Below are 20,804 nucleotides of genomic sequence, written 5' to 3'. Positions count from 1 at the left end.
ATAGATAGGAGATAGATAGATAGATAGATAGATAGATAGATAGGAGATAGATAGATAGATAGATAGATAGGAGATAGATGACATAGATAGATAGATAGGAGATAGATAGATAGATAGATAGATAGATAGGAGATAGATAGATAGATAGATAGATAGGAGATAGATAGATAGATAGATAGATAGATAGGAGATAGATAGATAGATAGATAGATAGATAGATAGATAGATAGATAGATAGGAGATAGATAGATAGATAGATAGATAGGAGATAGATAGATAGATAGATAGATAGATAGATAGATAGTTAGATAGATAGGAGATAGATAGATAGATAGATAGATAGATAGATAGATAGATAGATAGATAGGAGATAGATAGATAGGGTCTGAGGGTCACACTTGGCCTCGGCTCAACCTATAAATAACAGAGATTTAAAGGCCAGTCCAGAACTCCTGTTGTATAACCTAGTATATACCCGCCTCAGTCCCAGCCGTGCAGTATATAGAGAATTCCTCACATACCCTTTGCCAGAAATAGATCTACTTGGTCATTTGAGGTTAATGGAAACAGTCACAGGGAGGTGCGAAATGCGTCCGGAGAGCGAAGGAATTTAGCAAAAGGACGATAATTGCATTTTACATGACGGGAATCCCGACTAAAAAGCCTTTGTCCACTAGAGACGGTGCCTGGTTTATCACAGTGCACAGAGGACGTGCAGGATGAGACGGAGTCCACGCATTTCATTACAAATCCGGGAAAACATGTATAGGAAAAAGAGTGGAAACTCCAGATCACTATGGATTCTTATTACACAGAATGGGAGAAGACGCCCAGAAAGATCAACAAGTGAAAGTCATCGCGTTTCATCGAGTATTTTATGACTGTGTATGGGCCAGAGCCAAGACAAGAAACAGATGACTAGATAATGACATCACTTCCTGGGCAGTCTGATAGAGTTATAACAAATTCAATTTGAAATTCTAAAAAAATAATTGGCAATTCTGCAAATCTGACAATTTGCTTCAGATCAATCACATCTCCTGCCTTGTCCATCGTATTCCGTTCCTGTAAGGGTATACAAAACACCGGCAGATCACCTTCTATTGGTCCTTTCAATTACTATTTTAAAAGCTTTAATAAGCCCCGCCCCTGAGGAGCCTGAAATCATAAAAAGGGCAGAAACCAGCTTACAAATCTCACCCCATTTCAGACCAGTTTACAGGATTGTCCCAACAAAGTTGCGGCTGTTGCCAATAGTCCCTTAGTGAGTCCGGCAAAGTCCTTGTTAATTCTAGGCAGGACCCTGTAAGCGGGGGTGGGGTTATAGAAATGAGCACTAAAATCGCAACATGGGGGTCAATCACCGATTTCTCCTCTCTACACCCCCTATAAATGGAGGATCTCTGGGCTGTTCCGCTCCATGTAGCTGATTTTCCGGGAGAAGTATGGTGGATAGCTGAGACTCCGTAGAATATGACTGGGGAGGATTAGGCAGCAGATTTGCTTCTTGTGTGTAACAACCTTCATTTTCCCTATGATAATGCGGAGCGCAGCTTAAAGGATTGAGCGGCCAATTATAGAAAGACTTGTCGCCTCCTAATCCCCCAGGAACCAGCTAATGTGTTCTTCAGGCCTAAGCTCCACTCACCGATTTCACTGCTTTTAATTATTATCCAATTCATCACTGGCACCGAGGAAAAAAGCGTGAGGTGAACGGCGCAAATGTTACCGAGAAAACGGGAAATCTACATAAGGGGGAAGGGGAGGGGCGACTGTAGTGATGGGCCTCAGCAATGACTGACAGGGAAGGGAGAGAAGTGCAGGGAGCCTGAAGCCAGGTCATACTGCTACTCCAATCTATCTATCTGTTTATCAATCACATACCTTTTTGTTATAATTTTAGGAGAAAAAAATTAGTTGCAAAAACCATAAAAAATAAAAAACAATCTACTGATCCAGTTCTACCCTGTATTATATGTCAGTGCTGGATTATCAGTCTTTCTGGATTATAAAGTGATAGTAAACCAATTCTGCAGTCCTTTCCATTGATGGTGCATTGAGATGGTAACAATGATTTGTACTCACGTTTTTGTCGTGCGGTCCGTGCGGCTACACTAAGGCTGCGTTCAGCGATGTCGCTGTATCCTATGAAGAAGAGAGCGGTGTTAGTGGATGATCCTCTATGATACATACAATGTCTGCTTCATGCCCCCATAGGCCCTATGCTTGCCTCTGATACTCTCACATAGTGTTATCGGGTTGTCAATGCTCCTCGCCCTTCAGTACATGTACTGTTATATAGTTAAAGGGGGAGTACATCTGCTCTTAGTCAGTGTTTCTAGGCCTGGATCCAGTTTCTAGGATACATGGTTGTCATTTCAAAAAACTTTATTCACAATAATACAATATCACCAAAGCCTCCGCCCCTATCCAGCCGCCTCAGGTTAGGGCCCTACCAGCTAACAGCCCCCATGCTCACAGGATAGTCCCAAAAACCAGACCCCTAGATGTGACTTCACAGAGACATTCATAGTTATTTGAGGGGTTATCAGTCAGCTTAAAATAAAATCCCGATGTCTTGTGACCCTTTAGACCAGGGATAGGAAACCTTTGGTCCTCCAGTTGTTGCAAAACTACAACTCTCATCATGTCTGGACAGCCAACGGCTGAAGGGCCAAAGGTTCCCCATCCCTGTTTTAGACAAAGGGGGAGATTTATCAAACATGGTGTAAAGTGAAACTGGCTCAGTTGCCCCTAGCAACCAATCAGATTCCACCTCTCATTCCTCACAGACTCTTTGGAAAATGAAAGCTGGAATCTGATTGGTTGCTAGGGGCAACTGAGCCAGTTTCACTTTACACCATGTCTGATAAATCTCCTCCACTTAGTGTGAAAATTGCGCAGATTTGCCATTCAGGATCCTAGAAAGCTGAGTGACAAGACAAAGAACACTGTCATGGCAGCCATACTGATTGCCACCCAGCTTTACCGGAAACTGATGCAACCTGCTTAGTGGTCATTAAACATTCACCAACATTGTTGCGGTCTATTGTCTTTTCCAGAATCCTGAAACTTCATAATCATCCAGGAATATATCCGCCATTTCCACAACGCTGTGTAACAATGTCACACACACAACATTCATAACCCTGGGAAAGCTGAGTGACAATTTCTGGGGAATCTCATCACACAGCTTTCCCGGACTCCTGAACACAGAATTTGCCAAAATCTTCATATTGCGGCACAATCGTCTTGCAGGATCTTAGTGAAGCTCGGTCACAATTACTGGGGATTCACTCAGCTTTCCTGTACTCCTGAATTCCATATTTGCTCAGGTAGAGTAATGTTTATATTTAGGCACAATAGCCATTCAGGACCCTAAAAAGCTGGTAAGGGCAACCACATTTGTTACATCCATTTCTCTGAAATGATTATATGGATGTTCACATTTGGGCACATCAGCCATTCAGGATCCTAAGAAAGCTGAGTGACAATTCCCAGGGTATCTAATCACTCAGCTTTTCCAGACTCCTGACTGACGAATTTGTTTGATTATAGGAATCAGCACATTAGCCAGTGAGGATATTAGGGAAGCTCAGTGACTATTACTGGGATTCACCCAGCTTTCCCAGACTCCTGAATGCCATATGAGCTCAGGTATAGAAATGTTCATGTTTGGGCACATTAGCCAATCAGGATCTTAGGAAAGCTCAATGACAACTCCTGTTGCATTACTCAGCTTTCCCAAACTCCTGAACTCCATATTTTCCCCCACGCAAATTTAGGTAGTTTGCAATTCAGAAATCAGGGAAAGCTGGGTGACTGACATTATCCGTTGCATCTGATCACTCAGCTTTCCCAGACTCCTGAATACTATATTTGATCAGGTATAGAATGGTTCATATACAGGGACAATAGCCATTCAGGATCCTAAGAAAGCTTAGCAAGCTGAAATGGGAACCACATTGGTTTCTTTGAATCGTAGGGTGATGACCAGTATGGCAGCTGTTACAGTCACCTCTTATATGGATTGTCACTGAACTTTTCCAGGGTCCTGAATGGCAAATCCATATAAGAAGAATGGGAAAGCATAAGACGACTGTATACGGGGTGTCACCCAGCTTTCCCGGATGAAACTGAAACTATCTACATTTGTGGGTGTAGACTGGGGGATGGTCAGCACTTTTGGGGCTTCATAGAAAGATGGATGTTTGAAGCATACTCCTCTCCCCAAGACTGTGGCCCCTAAACGTCATCCCCTGCAGCGGCGACAGCTCCTTCCCCCAGAGCAGAACTCGCCTCGTTGTTCTTCCCTTCAGGACCCGATGACTATAATGACGCAGGGAGGGAAGCGGCGGCTGCAAACAAACACATTACGGCTCCGCTGATTTATGACTATTGCCTATAAACGCGGCTGATGGATCGTGTTTTCTCGGCGTAAATTCATTCCCAGACTGGATGACAATAAATTGGCAACAAGAACACGACGCAAATCATAAAAATATGAAGAGAAAGACGTCAGAGACGGCGCTGCGATCAGTAGGGTTCAATATATCGATGCAGCAGAGTTGTGTGTGTTGTTTAACTCTATATTAGGATAGCTCCGAACCAGTGTGCTCCAATCTGCTGCACAACTACAACACCCAGCATGCCCTGATAGGCGAAGGATGTAAGGACATGCTGGGCAATGTAGTAGCTGGAGAGCTGAAGGCTGGAGATTACTGCTGTAAATGGGGCATGCTTGGAGTTGTAGTTTTGAAAATCACAGGCTAAATATTACTACAAGCGAACAAAGCCTAATATAATGTACACTGTGCAAACACCATTCACAGGATTGCCCCATCCAATAGACATCTTGACGGGTCATACTGCAAAAATAAGCAACCTAGGGGGCGACCCCATCAAGATCCCTGGAGAAATGTGGATTCTTCATGGATCACCATAAATACTTTGTTGCCCAGGGCCTCATTCTACAAAACCCTTCCTGGCCAGATGGGGGAAGCCAGTGGCATAGCTACCATAGAGGCAGAGTAGCAGTTGCTATGGGACCCGTGCAGGAGGGGGGCCCAGGGGAGAAGGTAAGGTGTCCTACTGCTTAAGCCCTTATGTACTGCAGTGTGTAAGTGTCCCAATGTTTACTTAACATGCTGCAACAGAAAAAAGGGTTGACAAGCAGAAGACAGGAGATCTCTCCTTCACTGCTCTGTATACCTCTGACCTCTGTTCTCCAGCTGCGCAATCAAGTAGGAAAATATACAGAGCTCTGTGGAGAGGTCAGGGGTTATCAGTGCATCAGCAGTAAAGCATATTATATATATATATATATATATATATATATATATATATATATATATTATATTATATGCGCAGTGCTTTGTGTTGTGCATAGGGGAGGAGGGGCCCCTAAAAACCTTTTGCTATGGAGTTCCATGAATCCTAGCTACGCCCCTGAGGGCAGCCCAGTTGTCAAAGGTCAAAGACAGATGACAACATGGCCCCGAGACCAGCCCAGCCAAAGGGGTATGACGGTACATCAGTGGCTTCCTGCTCCCTACTGAAATAAATAGGCGGGCTAAGCGAGCGGGTTTATGGGGAAGCAGAAAAGATCATTGATAGCTGAAGGCTATTTGCACAGGGGTGAAGATCATCACTTCTAGAGTCCCTCTGTGCATCTGTGCATTACCCCAGATGAATCTCAACATGGCCAAAGGGTCATCTGACAGACGTGGATATCTCTCCATTGAAAAAAGTATATACAACGAATAGTCCGCAGCACTCCAAGTTGTGAAACAAAAAGTGGTATGCCATTCTCAAGCGTAGAGGCTGCCGAAACGTCGCGTCTATTTGCTGCATGTCACTATTTTTGATATTATGATATATTTGGAATAAATACCACTTTTTGTTTCACAACTTGGAGTGCTGCGGACTATTCGTTGTATATGGACATTCATACCCCTGGTTGGGGAATCTGCTGGCACCAAACTACGTTTTACAAGGTAGTGCTGCTTTTATATTCTTTTTCCATTGAAAAAAGTAGCCATGATGAGCAAGCGGGTTTATGGGGAAGCAGGAGAGGCCAAAGAAGAATTGCTGCACAAGGGTCAGGGCATTAGCCTTGATGGATTTCAATGTGGCTCGTAGCCCAGGAGGGCTATATAGCAGTAAGTAAGAAGATGTGATGAGCGAGCGGGTATATGAGGAAGCAGGAGAGGTAATTTTGTTATAAAAGCATTTTTGACCCAGGGTCATAGTGGTCACTTACAAATTGTGAATTATCCCCAGAGGGCTGAAGCCGACACAACCAGAATAACCCTACTACAACTGTGCGGCCGCACAACCCCACGACTGTGCGGCCAGGTAACCCTACGACTATACGGCCAGGTAACCCTACGACTATACGGCCAGGTAACCCTACGACTAAACAACCACATAACCCCACCACTAAACAGCCACATAACCCTACGACTAAACAGCCACATAACCCTACGACTAAACAGCCACATAACCCTACGACTAAAAAGCCACATAACCCTACGACTAAACAACCACATAACCCTACGACTAAACAGCCACATAAACCTACAACTGTACGGCCAGATAATCCCGCTACTGTGCGGCCAGATAACCTGACAACTATACGGCCAGATATTCCCAAGATTTTTCTCTCTTTGGAATAACTGTACAGGGATAGATAGAGCTGTACAGAGAGAGATGTAAGGTAAGAAGCTGCGTACCGTCTGCTCTAGTGTGAACGTGACGCGAGGGCGCCGCTCCGGCTCCAGTGTCACAGCGCAGGGTTATAAATAGAGGCGGCTGCTGCGTGCGTGAAACGAGGGGACACGGAACGAATGTCGACAAGGAGGCACTTCTCTGAGCAAACACCATTATTAGCCGCGTACGCTTCCATTCCCAGAGCCGCGTCCGCTGATGAAGTCAAGTCAGATGTCAACCGAGCAAGACTTAAAATAGGACGAGAGAGGGAAGTCATGTGCCCCCCACCTCCCTCCCTCCCCCCTCTAATCGCAGCCCGGCATGTCACAATCTATGTGCACACAGCAGACACATTGTACCCTGCAGGACTGTACACAATGGCACAAGAAACAGACGCTCCTGTCAGATGTAGCAGAGCCAAGTCTGTCCGCGTTTATAACGACTGATCTCACACAGTGTTACCTGTGGATTTGCTTCGGACTGCAGCTAGACCTACTGAGTTAGCAGAGCTGAGTTTGTCGGCTTATATACTTCTCATATGTGGAGTTGTGGCAAAGGACAAAGTCAGCTCTGCTATATCAGAAAAGCTAAACTCTGCCCCCTAACTACCAAATAGATTTGGAAACTGACAAACTTAAAGGGGTTATCCAGCCTTAGAAAAACATGGCCACTTTCTTCCAGAGACAGCACCACTCTTGTCTCCAGTTTGGGTGCAGGTTTTGTAACCAAGTTCCGTTGAAGTGAATGGAGCTTAATTACAAACCACACCTGACCTGGAGACAAGAGTCATGGTGTTATTGAAAGAAAGCAGACCTGTTTTTAATGCTGGATAACCCCTTTAACTATACTGACAACGCTAACTCTGCTGTCCCCAGCAAACTGGTCAACTACTAAAGTCTTCCATTTCTGCAAAGTTAGCTCTGCTATGAACATGGGCGGCTTTAAAGGGGGTTTTCACCAAAAAGTTTTTTTCTGTCAAATCAACTGGTGTCGGAAAGTGCTAGAGGTTTGTAATTTTCTCTTATTAAAACAATCTCAAGTCTTCCTGTACTTATCAGCTGCTGTATGTCCTGCAGGAAGTGGTGTATTCTCTCCCGCCTTACACAGTGCTCTCTGCTGCCACCTCTGTCCATGTCAGAGCAGGAGAGGTTTTCTATGGGGATTTGCTGCTGCTCTGGACAGTTCCTGACATGGACAGAGGTGGCAGCAGAGAGCACTGTGTCAGACTGGAGAGAATACACCACTTCCTGCTAAACATACAGCAGCTCATAAGTACTAGACGCCTTTTAAAGTAAATTACAAATCTCTTGCACTTTCTGGCAACTGTTGATTAGAAAGTTTTTTAGTTTTTTTTTGTGAACTACCCCTTTAATATCCCTAATGATTTCAGCTCTGCTACTCCATCAAACTAATCTTGGCTACCCAGCTATGCTCTGCTGACAAATTCAACTCTGCTAGACCCAGAAGCTTTGATCCACCCACATATGATAAGCTCAGCTCTGCTACACTCAGCTCTGCCAAATATTGTATATTTCAGTCAGTATATTTCAGTCAGTATTGCAACCAAAACCAGGAGTGGATTAAAAACACAGAAAGGATCTGTTCACACAATGGTGAAATTGAATGGATGGCCGCCATATAACAGTAAATAACGGCCATTATTTCAATATAACAGCCATTGTTCTAAAATAACAGCAAATATTTGCCATTAAATGGCGGCCATCCACTTAATCTCAACATTGTGTGAACAGATGCTTTCTGTGTTTTTAATCCACTCCTGGTTTTGGTTGTAATACTGACTGAAATATACGTAGTGTGAACGCAGCAATAGAGAGTAAATGGGTCGTGTTACGCCGCAACTATAATCTGACAATCGCTAATTTTTTTGCAGCTATGGGGCGGCTGACCATGTGACTCTATTCACCTACATCAGCTGCCATTCACTATGATGGTGATATCCTGCAATGCCAAAACTCCGGCCTAATGGAATATCCTGAGGATCATATGCCACAGATGTCCGGAGTGTGAATATATATATATATATATATATATATATATATATATATATATACATATATATATACACATATACACACATACACTAATGAAGCCTCCAGATTCCCCCAGCGATCACAGGAAGGAGAGCAGAATCCCAAAAGGAAGAGGAGTTCTCAGAATCTGGAAAAGTAAAGACAATTCCAGAAGGATCCACAGATTACAGCTCCAGATGCAGCTCCATACACTCCACATGGGGCTCATAAAGCCATCGTATATCTCTAGGACAGTGGTCTCCATCCTGTCGCTCTCCAGATGTTGCCAAAGTACAACTCCCAGAATACATGGACAGTCAGCTCCTGCAGAACTACAACTCCTATCATGCCTGAACAGCCAGCTCCTGTAAAACTACAACTCCCAGCATGCCTGGACAGCTATCTCCTGCAGAACTACAACTCCCAGCATGCCTGAACAGCCAGCTCCTGCAAAACTACAACTCCCATTATGCCTGGAAGCCGGCTCCTGCAGAACTACTAATCCCAGCATTACCTGGACAGCCTTATGGTACTTTTCCACGGAGCGATCGCACGATTAACGATTTTGAATGAACGATGTGTTTTTTATAACGATCAGCGTTTAGACAGAACGATACATCGTACGGAAAAATCGTTATGCGATCGTTTTGCAATCGCTTAAGCCTATCTCACACATAGGTGAAATCGTTGAAAGAATGTTCACACGGAACGATCTGCGAATTTTTTTGCGAACGATCAACGACGATTTGAGAACATGTTGGAAGATCAAAATGAACGATTTCTCGCTAGTCGTTTGATCGTTCGCTATGTTTACACGGAACGATTATCGCTCAAATGTGATCGTTATCGTGCAAAAACGAACGATAATCGTTCCGTGTAAAAGGACCATTAGTCTTACTTTTTTCTTCGGTATATGCCATCATTTTATGATCATGGTGGTCTAACTTCTGTTCCCGCAGAGAAGAGGAAGTACCAGGCTGCATGTTACATAACACAGATTACATGTTAGTTACTATCTTCTCTTATCTCAGTGACAACCACAATGTGCCATGCAATATCTGTAGTAATAGTAGTCAGGAGGCACGTGCCACCTAATCGTATCTCCAGCCACGCAGAATATAAGGAATTTGGAAATCTTCTGCACATCTGAGACCAGGGATACAATGTGGCTGGAGAGTTCCAGGAATAGATCCAGCATCCAGGGGTCTGGGGGCTGCGGGGAGTGGGCTGACTTCTCACAAGAAGAAGCTGACTCAGGATTCTAACAAGAGGCAGAGTAAGCTCAATGCCCTGTGCATGTCCTGGAAGCGTAAAAGCAGCATAAGACAGGAGCGACAAGGTAAAACAATACAACATAATGTAACGTCACTCTATGGGTGATAAAACTTTACTATCATATATCACTACAAGGGCAGGTCAACAATTACCATACAAATAACAACTCTGCGCATAATAATACCATCATACAGCGCAGCCAGAAATGTACTGTACAGTGACCAATAGTCATGATACACAAATACTATATTACAGTACAGAAATACTACTATAACATAGTGCAAATACTACTATAAAAAAGTGCAAACAATAACAACCCCATGCATAAATAATACTGTCATACAGTGCAAAGATAAATGTACTGTACAGTGGCCAATAGTCATGATACACAAATACTACATTACAGTACAGAAATACTACTATAAAACTGTGCAGAAATAACAACCCCATGCATAAATAATACTGTTATACTGCGCAAAGATAAGTGTACTGTACAGTGGCCAATAGTCATAACACACAAATACCACAGTACAGTATACAAACACCACAAAAGTCCCCAAATGCATGATTCTAATGCCAAACAGTGCACAAATAAATCTACCATACAGTGCCCAAGTAATAGAATACGGCGCATAAATAACACACTACAGTTAACAATTACAATACAGAGCAGAAATACCACAAAAGAGTGCACAAATAACTGTTTTGAATGATAACTGTACGTTGTGTGAATAAAATAGTCCAATATCAACACACAGTGCCCAATTAATAGTGTTGCAATATAATGCACAAGTACCGCCACACTGTACACAAATAATATCACAATATAGTACAGAATCACCATAATACACGCTGTGATTATTCACATAATCACAATAAAGTAAACACATACTGCCGCAATAGAGAAAACATGTAACAAAGAATATCAAAATAAAGTACACAAATATACAGCAAACATATAATAAAGTGCTCAAATAATAACAGAATATAGCACACAAATAATACCACAATATAGTGCAGAATTATCATAGTAAAGTGCTCGAATATCACAATAGAGTACACAAATACTAGAACATATACATATTAAAGTGCTTAAAATAATATCACACTATAATAGACAGATACCACAATACAAGAAGCATAGGAGAGTCAAATAACACCGCAATATAACTAACATATAATATAGTGTGCAAATAATATGTTCATGCACTGTACAAATAATTCCACCACCTACTGCCCAGATCCTACCAACATACAATCCACATACATAACATTACAATACTACAACTATCCTGCCCAGACAGCAGTAGGTGGCGGTCATGTGTTCTCAACTGCACCGAGCCCCCTCCATTACGTGCTGCAGAGGTCATCAATGTTATAGTCCTTTAGTTTAAAGGGTTTGTCCAAGTTAAAGGGATTATCCAGTGATAGAAACACATGGCCACTTTCTTCCAGAGACAGCACCACTCGTCTTCAGTTCATGTGCGGTTTGCAATTAAAGGGGTTGTCCAGAGAAAATCGTTTTCTTTCAGATCAACTAGTGTCAGAAAGTTATATAGATTTGTAATTTACTTCTATTAAAAAATCTCTAGCCTTCCAATACTTATCAGCTGCTATATGTCCTGCAGGAAATGTTTTAGACTCAGTGCTCTCTGCTGACATCTCTTGGCGAGACAGGAACTCTGTCTTGGTTTTCTATTAATCCTAGAAAACTCTAGAAAACCTCTTCTGCTCTGGACAGAGGTGGCAGCAGAGAGCACTGTGTCAGACTGAAAATAAAACAACATTTCCTGCAGGACATACAGCAGCTAATAAGTATGGAAAGACTTGAGATTTTTTAATAGAAGTAAATTACAAATCTATATAACTTTCTGATTTCAGTTGATTTGAAAGAAAAAGATTTTCGCTGAACAACCCCTTTAAGCTCCTTTCACTTCAATGGAACAGAGTTTTTCTATTGCTGGATAAGCCCTTTAAAAAAAAATGGCTGCTTTCTTCCAAAGCAAAGAAGTTGAGCTGCAATACCAGACATAACCTGAGGACAGGGGTGACGCTGTTTCTGGAAGAAAGTGGCAATGTTTTTCTAATGCTGGACAAACACTTTGTGTGAGCTGCAACCAAATATGACAAACGTCTCCAGAGAAGAACTACAACTTTCAGCATGCACGGTACAGTTTCCATAGGAATGGATTTTGCTACAAAGTACAACCTACCCCAAGGGATGCGGTGCATGCTGAGAGTTGTAGTTGCAGCCTGTACCATCCATTGCAGATCAGAACGTTCCTTGGTCCTCCTCCGTCTGCCAGACTAAACCCCCCTGTGATCCCTCCCTCCGCCGTTCTGGCGGGAGTCTCCGAGGAATGGAAGGCGCTAATCTCCTTTCGCACATTTGGAGAGTCGACACAACGTGATCTCTCATCTTCCACGCAGACAATTCTGGCAGTAAAAAGTTATCTCCCACTTTAGTGACAGATGGTCGCCGTAAAACCTGCCGCAGGACACATCCGCCTGGAATATGGACGCCGCTTATAAAAGGCGACACGAAGCCGGAGAGGAATAAAAAGAAGAAAAAAAACAATTCATAACGGAAGCTGGAGGACTAGAGATACGGTGAAACGCCGAGAATCCGGGGAAATCTGGAAATACAGGAAATGTAGAACAATGTCTCATCTACCTCCCCTGTACACAGGCTGTGTGTGTGCGGTACTACAATTCACCTCCATTCACTTCAATGGAACGGGGCTGCAACACCACATACAACCTGGATAATCCCTTTACAACATGATTCTCATCTCCACTACCTGAGTTGGCTGATACCAGATAGCAATACAGTCAGGGTCAGCTAGAGATACTGTCACCATCTCCAGTCACCTAGAGATAACCAGAAATGGCTGACACCAGATAGCAATAGCTAGCAGCCATATCCTCTGCACAGCAATAGATTGTGATCCACCTGAGATCCAGACCCCTCCCCGCCCCGACATAACGGAGCAGGAAACCCAACTAGAGAGAGAAGGGAATGGCTGATAACAGTGAGAACTAGAGGAAGATGCTTAGGGCTGAGAGAGGAGTATACTGTAGGAGAGGACTAATGACTGTCCCTTTAAGTGTGGATGCTGAGCTTTAGGGTCCTGTATGTCCACTGAAGAGGTAATGGCAGCACTGAGCAGAAGTGGCAGCCACCCAGCCTGAAGCTTAAAGGGATATACACCTAGAAATACTCAGACTGGATGTGCAACGCAATGGCAGGGCTGCAGCCGAGATAGGTGACCATGCTGGATCTGAGACAGCTGTGTGTTATACTGGTGCTGCTGGTCAAGGGTGTACATGCCATAGAGACAAAGGATGCTGGGAGTTGTAGTTTAACAACAGTTGGAAAGCAAAAGATTTGGGAACACCGGTATGAATATCCTAGGAGTTGTAGTCTTCCATAGCTGGAGAGGAACAGGTTAGGGAACACTGGTGTAGGCATGCTGGGAGTTGTAGTTTTCCATAGACGGAGAGCCACAGTTTAGGGAACACTGGTGTAGGCATGCTGGGAGTTGTAGTTTTCAATAGCTGGAGAGCCACAGGTTAGGGAACACTGGTGTAGACATGCTGGGAGTTGTAGCTCTGCAATAGTTTGAGGGTGTTCGTGCAGGCAATGGATTTAATAATAAAGATGTGAGAAGTGAGGTTGTACATGGCAGATGTTGTGGCCAGAAGGGATGGAGTAATGTGGCCACAGGAGCCCGGCACACACCGTGCACAGGAGGCCGGCACACACCGTGCACAGGAGGCCGGCACACACCGTGCACAGGAGGCCGGCACACACACACCGTGCACAGGAGGCCGGCACACACACACCGTGCACAGGAGGCCGGCACACACACACCGTGCACAGGAGGCCGGCACACACACACCGTGCACAGGAGGCCGGCACACACACACCGTGCACAGGAGGCCGGCACACACACACCGTGCACAGGAGGCCGGCACACACACACCGTGCACAGGAGGCCGGCACACACACACCGTGCACAGGAGGCCGGCACACACCGTGCACGGGAGGCCGGCACACACACACCGTGCACAGGAGGCCGGCACACACACACCGCGCACAGGAGGCCGGCGCACACCGCGCACAGGAGCCCACCGGCCTCTTACTACTTCCCATGCACTCCCTGGCTCAGCCTATAGATGGCAGCGATGAGCAGCAGCTGGGATACAATGTAACTATTACACAAAGATACAAAGTAACAAATCATCAGCAGCACATCCTCCTGAAACCCGGATATTATTGCAGACGGAGCATCCACAACCCTTCACAGAAGCGGGCGTTGGCTAAAGACCATGAATGACTGGATATCCTCCACTTCTCCGCATACATGAAGACTCCTTCAATCCACATTTTCTTATCTAGTTTGACGGAAACCATATCCTGAAAAATGCGGCAATGGGGATTTTGCTTAAAGGGGAACTCCTGCAATTTTTTTAATTAACTGGTGTCACAAAGTAATATAGATTTGTAAATTACTTCTATTTAAAAAAAAAAAAACTCCAGTCTTCCAGAATGTATCAGTTGCTGTATGTCCTGCGGGAGGTGGTGTATTCTTTCCAGTCTGACACAGTGCTCTCTGCTGCCACCTCTGTCCATGTCAGGAACTGAGCAGAGCAGCAGCAAATCTCCATAGAAAACCTCTACTGCTCTGGACAGTTCCTGAATTGGACAGAGGTGGCAGCAGAGAGCACTGTGTCAGACTAGAAAGCGTATACCACTTCCTGCAGGACATACAGCAGCTGATAAGTACTGGAAGATTACAAATCGGTATATAAAGTTCTGGTACCAGCTGATTTGAAGGAAATAATTTGAAGGAAATAAGTCCCCATAGATGTGTATGGGCATCATACTACAGCTCTACACAACCAAGAATAGTGATTTACAAAGTAGCTACCTATAGGTGGCACTAGAGAGACTCTTCCCTCTGGGGAGACTTAATTAGCATATTTTTTCCCAGGGAGCATTGCCCGACCCATACACCAGCTGCATCTCCTCAAGGAGTAGGTCAGTTTGCAGGAATAGGGGTGTGCATCAGTAATATTGTACTGGAGGGTCTGAAGTGCCAAGGGGGAGGGGTTTGTCTATGAGGGCACCTACAATGGCAGACATGACAAAGAGCACCTCTCCTGATCATAACAGCTGAAAATGGAAAAACTTGTTAGAGTGAAAAGCAAATAAAATAGAAAACCTTCCCGGAGACGACCCCCCCCCCAGACCGCCAGCGTCTGATAATCCGGTAATGGGAGCTGTGTAGCTTTCCTGCTACTAGTGATGATTCATGGCACACATCCCATCTGCCGCACTCTGTCTGGAGATCATTGTCTGTGCCGGCAGAAATCTCATCCCCCAAAATGAGGCAAATATTTGGTCTCCGGCCGCTCCGCGCTCTGTCATTTGTACTCGGCTCAAAAGTCAATGTCCTGTGCAATGTGATCAGAGACGTCCTGCAGGAACAGCCAGAAAGATACACAGCTCCGGACAGGGAATCCTATAGGGGTGTTATGTGTGGTATCTAACACTGAGAAGTGGGGTGCAGGATAGTGACACTTGGGGTACAGGATAGTGACACGCTGACACCTGGGGTACAGGATAACGACACTTGGGGTACAGGATAGTGACACTTGGGGTACAAAATAATGACACACTGACACTTGGGGTACATGATAATGACACTTGGGGTACAAGAAAATGACACTTGGGGTACAGGATAATGACACTTGGGGTACAAGATAATGACACTTGGGATACAGGATAGTGAAACTTGGGGTACAGGATAGTGACACGCTGACAATTTGGGTACAGGATAATAGCACGCTGACATTCGGGGTACAGGATAGTGACACATGGGGTGCAGGATAGTGACACTTGGGGTACAGGATAATGTTATACTGCCATATAGTACGCAGTGTAATTGGCTTCTGGAATTTGTTGGTCGCTGACCGGTTCTGAGCAGTTCTGGGCAGTGCTCCCTCTATGTACTCAGTGTTATCTGCAGATTCCAGGGCAGCGGCTTTGACTTCCTGCACATCACTGACCACGTCGGCACCGGATCACTGATCACATCTACTGCTACTGATCTCTTCTGGACACAAGAGCTTCCAATCCCACCAGGCCAGAGGAGGAGGCCGACTTCTTTAGGCTGTGTTCACATCTTGCCCTTCCCGCTGCAGTGCGACTGATCACTATGACTAATTACTATGACAATGTGTGGATATCACTTATAAAGGGGTCTGGTTTAATAAACCTAATTGAAATACCATAGTTGTATAGTTAAAGGGATAGTCCAGTATCAGAAAACACCATCACCCCGATGTCACTAACAGTACTCTACAATGAACTAAAGAACTATACAATGTGTATTGTCTCCCACTCCCTGGGCTCCTCCCTCTTGTCTGAGTTCTAGCTCCACCCCCTGAGTGATGTCACCATCTCTGACCAGCCCCTCCATCAACACCTCCTAGTCATATACACAGATATATCTTCTCCTTTACAGAGAATAAGGTTTATAAACCATGCTGTCTTGTGATGAAGACGCTATAGAAGGAGCAGACAGAGAGTGCATACAGCAGGTGCTGCAAGCTGGAAGTAGTGCTGGGGGAAGGAAGTGATGGAAAGCTGAGGAAAAGCAATGCATTCTGGGAATCGTAGTACCGAGCAACTGCTCAACCAAGGAGTACAGAACTAAGAAGCCTAAAACAAATGAATTTTTTGTGAAATTTCAGGGTACATTACACACATAGCAATTATTTCTATCACCCCTGTGTAATCATTAATTTCTCTTTATTACTTTTTTTTTTTTTTTTTTTAAATAATATTTTATTCAAAGTTTACAACGATACAGTTATACAGTTTAGAAGACAGGCTGGGCCTATACCCTTGAAGTAGCTTTCAAGTGCGAAATCCCAATAACTTTTAGGTACACAATGTATTGAGTATGCATTCACGCGGCAGGTCATACAAAAAATGCCCGTATTAATCATGAAATATATCTTAGCCCCGCCGGAGCTTCCCAGTCACCTGTCGATATCAAGCAAACACTGGAGTGTCTTTAGCAAAAACAAACAAGATCAAAATAGTCATAAAAAGAAAAGAAAAACATATCAAACAATACAAATCCCATATAAAACCACGGCATTCCCATGTGCGAGTCTCCAGGACGAACACTGATATAAAACGTATACAGTCAAGGCAAGAGAATTTTTATAAAGACAGTCAAGTCACCCTCTATTGAACATGAGCAGACACCTGCCCCTTTATTACGATAGGTAAGTAACCAGTAGATTATATGGCGCACTAGAGGGAGGGAAAAGGTGAGGTCATAATGAGAAAGCAATTAGGGTTCACTTCCTGGTCGTTGGACTTTAAGAATACCTAGTGATCCTTTTATATCTTCTGTAAGGTACCAGGTAGATTGTGTGAAAGATTGCATTATGGAGTGGATCTCAGTGTGAGAGAAGTATGCCTCAATGAAACGCCTCCATCTGCAGAAGAGCGGTTCAGTCAGTTTATCTTTTTCTCTCAGGGCAAGTCTGCGTTCCACATAAAAGAGATGTTGTAATCTCTCTATCACTGTTGTGAGAGTTGGTAAGGTAGGTTTTATCCACTCCTTGAGAAGGCTCAGTTTGGCCACCATTACTATGTAATGGGCTAAAGTAGGGAGATAGGAGTAGGGTTCTCCCGAGTCTACCGGGTTTAGACTAATGTGGAACAGTGCTTCCATTGGAGTTAACCTGGACGTAAATGAAGTGACCCTGTGGATAAGGTTTGATACCTCCCTCCAGTACACCTCTAGGCGGGGGCAGTTCCAAATACCGTGGAACAAGTCAGTTTTAGGGGTATCACACTTTGGACAGGCTGGTCTGCGCTCCGGAAGCGATATAGATGGAGGAAACGTAAATGCATAAATAGCATTGTGAATAAGCTTCAACTGCGTTTCCCTCCATTTCTCGTTTACAATACGCTTACGGAAGGCAGTCATTCCAGTCAGAATATGTTTAACCATATCAGGGGTATTCAGCACTGTGCCCTAGTATTTACCCGGGGGTACACTTGAAGATGGTAGTAACCGCGGGAGCAGTTTCCTATACAGCAGAGAGATGGAGTTCCCAGGGGGGTGTAGTAGCAAGGAATCAAAGTCATTTGGACATGCCTCTGATGCCACGTCTCGTAGTTTGGAAGTGAAGTAGGACTTGATCTGGTAGTATGAGAGGAAGTCGGTGGATGATGTTTGGAACGTAGTTCCTATCTCTGGCAATGTGAGCCAGCGACGTTCAGCTGGGTGAAGTAGGTCTCCCAGGACCTTAATCCCCCTATTCCTCCATCTAGAAAGAAGCCCGCTATTATCCCCTGGAGGGAAGTCTGGCACGTTCCACAATGGGTAGTGTTTGGAACACTGGAAAGGCCTATTGTAGGACCGCCTGACTTGTTTCCAAGCCAATATAGTATCACGGATGACAATGGAGTGTTTCACGTCCGGGGGGAGCACAGAGAGAGGACCATGTAGAACAGCCATGAGATCCCAAGGTCTTGATAACTGTCTCTCCAAACGTGTGTTGGAGTGGACGGTAGTGTTATGCTGCCAATCCAATATATGTCTGAAAAGGCATGCTAAGTTATATCCACGGATGTTGGGGAAATTAACCCCCCCTTCGCCCCTGGATAGCATAAGTTTTGAGAGAGCGATCCTCGGCTTCTTGCCAGCCCAAATGAACCTAGTGAAAGTGGATTGTAAGGAAAGAACGTCTGAATGTTTGAGCAGCATGGGTATAGTTTGGAGTGGGTATAGGAGTTTGGAGAAGCCTGACATTTTAACTAAATGACACCTACCCAACAGAGAGAGGGGGAGTGAGTGCCACCTATATAGGTCGGAGCGGATTTTATAATAAAGCGAATAAAGGGGGGTAGTTCAGGTCGTATAGAGAGTGGGACGTTTTACCTATCTTTATTCCTAAATATGTTATGGCGGATTTTGCCAGGGTAAGACCCAGGCTGGACAAAGCATTAGCTTGCCTTCTTGGAGGTTGGAAAAGAGGGAGCATTTCCGACTTGCCTGTGTTTACCCTGTAACCAGAATAGCTACCAAAATCTCTTAGCACCTGTACGATGTTGGGTTTAGTACATTACTTATGAGCTGCTGTATGTCCCGCAGGAAGTGGCGTATTCTCTCCAGTCTGACACAGTGCTCTCTGCTGCCACCTCTGTCCATGGCAGGAACTGTCCAGAGCAGCAGCAAATCCCCATAGAAAACCTCTCCTGCTCTGTCTGGACAGTTCCTGACATGGACAGAGGTGGCAGCAAAGAACACTGTGTCAGACTGGAAAGAATACACCACTTCCTGCAGGACATACAGAAGCTGATAAATACTGCAAGACTGGAGAATTTTAAATAGAAGTCAATTACCAATCTCTGGCACTTGCTGTGACCAGAAAAAAATTTGGTGAACAACCCCTTTAATCTTTTCCGACAAGATCACATCAAAACAATAAGTAACACCGCCATATTGTGAGCATAAAAAATACCAATAAAATAGCCCTGGAAGCGCAGGCGGTCAGTCCCCATGGAGTCTGGTGCCAGTAATGACGCTTTTCCTACGTGCTTTACCCTATAAAGAGGAAAACTGTGAATAATCTTCCCCCTTTATGTTATTTTACATTGGAGAGAGAGAGATTCCCCCGACGTTCTGAGGCCACTTATGTGCGTAACGTCGCCCCAGGCGCAGACATGAAACGCAGGAGATGGCGGAGATGAAGGGAAGCTGCACATCACATGACGCCTTCAGACGCCACACTCCCCCTGTGTAGCCAACACCGACGCGCTTTGAAGCCGGAGCTCCGTACACGTTACATGTTCCCTCCATCAAACATTGTTATTCACTGCCTGTCCTCCAGGGGGCGACGTGCAGATGTAGCAGAGCTGACGTCGTCCTCACACCTGCCACACATCATGGTCTATCTATAAAAAAAAGGACCCATAGGGGGAGATTTATCCAACATGGTGTAAAGTGAAACTGGCTCAGTTGCCCCTAGCAACCAATCAGATTCCACCTTTCATTTTCCAAAGAGTCTGTGAGGAATGAAAGATGGAATCTGATTGGTTGCTAGGGGCGACTGAGCCAGTTTCACTTTACACCATGTTTGATAAATCTCCCCCATAGTATTTCACTCCGCTTTCCCAGACCCCTGAATGGACGACCATTCTGGATTCTAGAACATCACCTTTCCTGACTTCCGCTATGCTGTGTAGCTTCAGGATTGTAGAAGAGATGAGTAGTAGCGGCCATATTGGTTGTCACCCAGCTTTCCAGACTTCCGCTAACCTGTCAGATAGATCACTTAGGGTTCGGAACTGACAGCGACACAGGTCATCCAGACTTCAGTTATGGGTCAAACTTAGTCTGATAAACCATTCAGCATTCTAGGAGAGCTGGGTGGTAGTAGCAGCAGCAGTAATATAGGTTATTTAGCTATAAGCTATGCTTCTTAAAGGGGTAGGTAAAAAAATTATTTTAAATCAGCTGGTATCAGAAAGTTATACAGATTTGTAATTTACTTCTATAAAGATCTCCAGTCTTCCAGTACTTATCAGCTGCTGTATGTCCTACAGGAAGTGGTGTATTCTCTCCAGTCTGACACAGTGCTCTCTGCTGCCACTTCTGTCCATGTCAGGAACTGTCCAGAGCAGGAGAGGGTTTTCTATGGGGATTTGCTGCTGCTCTGGACAGTTCCTGACATGGACAGAAGTGGCAGCAG

The 20,804-nt window shown here is 44.5% G+C and overlaps 1 protein-coding gene across 4 annotated transcripts in view; it reads right to left on the bottom strand.

The window, feature by feature from the left end:
* ST3GAL1 (ST3 beta-galactoside alpha-2,3-sialyltransferase 1) overlaps positions 1 to 20,804 on the bottom strand; it is a 108,009-nt gene that overhangs the window by 72,234 nt on the left and 14,971 nt on the right. The window contains exons 1-2 of one of the 4 annotated variants that reach the window (XM_069957072.1): positions 12,230 to 12,314; positions 2,086 to 2,145 (exon numbers count right to left, since the gene is read on the bottom strand). The gene's annotated coding sequence lies outside the window, so the exon portion shown is untranslated. Of the gene's footprint in view, positions 1 to 2,085; positions 2,146 to 2,230; positions 2,398 to 6,734; positions 6,933 to 12,229; positions 12,315 to 20,804 lie in introns of those variants that run through there. The other 3 variants (XM_069957070.1, XM_069957071.1, XM_069957069.1) reach the window with 3 other exon arrangements.

This window comes from Dendropsophus ebraccatus, chromosome 2 (genome assembly GCF_027789765.1).
Source record: "Dendropsophus ebraccatus isolate aDenEbr1 chromosome 2, aDenEbr1.pat, whole genome shotgun sequence".
NCBI classification, from domain to species: domain Eukaryota; kingdom Metazoa; phylum Chordata; class Amphibia; order Anura; family Hylidae; genus Dendropsophus; species Dendropsophus ebraccatus.
The sequence above is the reverse complement of the archived record's forward strand: the minus strand, read 5'-3'. Positions and strand labels throughout refer to the sequence as shown.